At 46.2% G+C, this 1,507-nt stretch overlaps 1 long non-coding RNA gene across 1 annotated transcript in view; it reads left to right on the top strand.

Annotated features, from left to right (window-relative positions):
* LOC111816630 overlaps nucleotides 1–1,507 on the top strand; it is a 17,661-nt gene continuing 16,154 nt past the window's right edge. The window contains exon 1 of the long non-coding RNA XR_002820983.1: nucleotides 1–12. This is a non-coding gene — a long non-coding RNA (uncharacterized LOC111816630). The remainder of the gene's footprint in view (nucleotides 13–1,507) is intronic.

Here is a 1,507-nt window from a genome sequence, read left to right on the forward strand (position 1 = left end):
GAGAGAGAGGGAGTGAGAAGGGGACTGAAAAAGAGAAAGAAACAAGCTATAACATGTATACGTAACCACTCCCCAAGGTGACTGTAGGCTGTATGAACTGCCAACATGCACTAATAAAGTTAAAAATGAAAAATGAAGAAGAAATCCCCTGGCTCCACCCCCAGCCCCATGCTTACCCTGGCTTCCGGGGTCTGGAAGTCATGGCTGCCCTTCCTGTACTGGACTCCTGACTGCTATTCCAGCTCCTCCAGAGCCTGACCACACCTAGCCTCTTGCTGCTCTTTCTCCCTGGGATGACCAAGACAGCATGACTGCTTCTACCCATGGCCCAGTGGTTGACGCCAGGTCAAAGTCCAGGAAAGCTCTTTCTTTCTTTCTTTCTTTCTTTCTTTCTTTCTTTCTTTCTTTCTTTCTTTCTTTCTTTCTTTCTTTCTTTGGTACTGGGAATCAAACTCTGGACCTTGTGCTTGCCAGGCAGGCACTTATGCTGCTGAGCTGTCTCCCCCGCCCTAGGAATACTTTTAAATTTCAGCAACTTGTGCTCTCTTCCTATCACACTTAGCCTGGAAGCCAGAGTTCTTACCTGAGTCCACCAACTCCTGCACCCCCATGGTGATGGCAAGCTGTATGAATAGCACACATGTACTAATAATGTTAAAAATAAATAATTAAACAGAAACCCCCAGGCTCCACCACCCGGTCCTGTGCTTGTCCACTTCATATTGTGCCTCACTCCCCTGTGGTGTCTCTGCTCTGGTCCCACTGCACTCCCAGTGGCCCGCAAATGCCCCAGTCTGCTCCTACCCCAGGGCCTTTGTGCACGCTGCTCCCAACTCCCTTTCTTGGGTACCCTTGGGTTCCTCCCTTGCCTCTTTCTACTCCTTGCTCCAAGGCCATCTCCCCTGGGAGAACTTTCTTGACTCCTCTCCTGGCGTTTCCTACTCACTGCCCTGGCATTGCAGCGCCCCACTCACCCTTCGGCCGTGGAGCCTAGGTGCACAGCACTGCCTTCCCCTTTCCCGCTGGCGCATCAGCTTCAAAGCAGCAGAGCTTGCTTTCTCTCATTTATCTTTCTTCACTGCTGTTGTGTTTCCAGAACAGTCCTGGGGCTGACCACTGGGATGAAGGGGCACATTTCCTTAAAATCTCCAGAATCCCAAGCAACAGGCAGCAGTGGATACAGAGTCAGCTCCTAACTTCTGTCCTTTGGAAATTCAGAGATTCCCTTCTCTTTTAAATTAAATGCAAAGTTATAGCTACAAATATATTGAAATAAAATTAAGAAGTTCTAGTCAGCAAAAAATCCTTCAGAAAGTGTAATACAAACTATGAAAGAGGATATTATAAGAGATATAGCCAAAAAGATTAATATTATTAATCCTATTATATAATCTGTTATGCAAATATATCCAACCGGATCACAGCTTTTACAGTTAAGCAATGATATAAAAATTACCTTGCCACTTGTGTGTCCATTTAAAAATATACCAGAAAATGGCTTTGTGCT

Source organism: Octodon degus, unplaced genomic scaffold, assembly GCF_000260255.1.
Source record: "Octodon degus isolate 3935 unplaced genomic scaffold, OctDeg1.0 scaffold00036, whole genome shotgun sequence".
Classification (NCBI taxonomy): Eukaryota; Metazoa; Chordata; class Mammalia; order Rodentia; family Octodontidae; genus Octodon; species Octodon degus.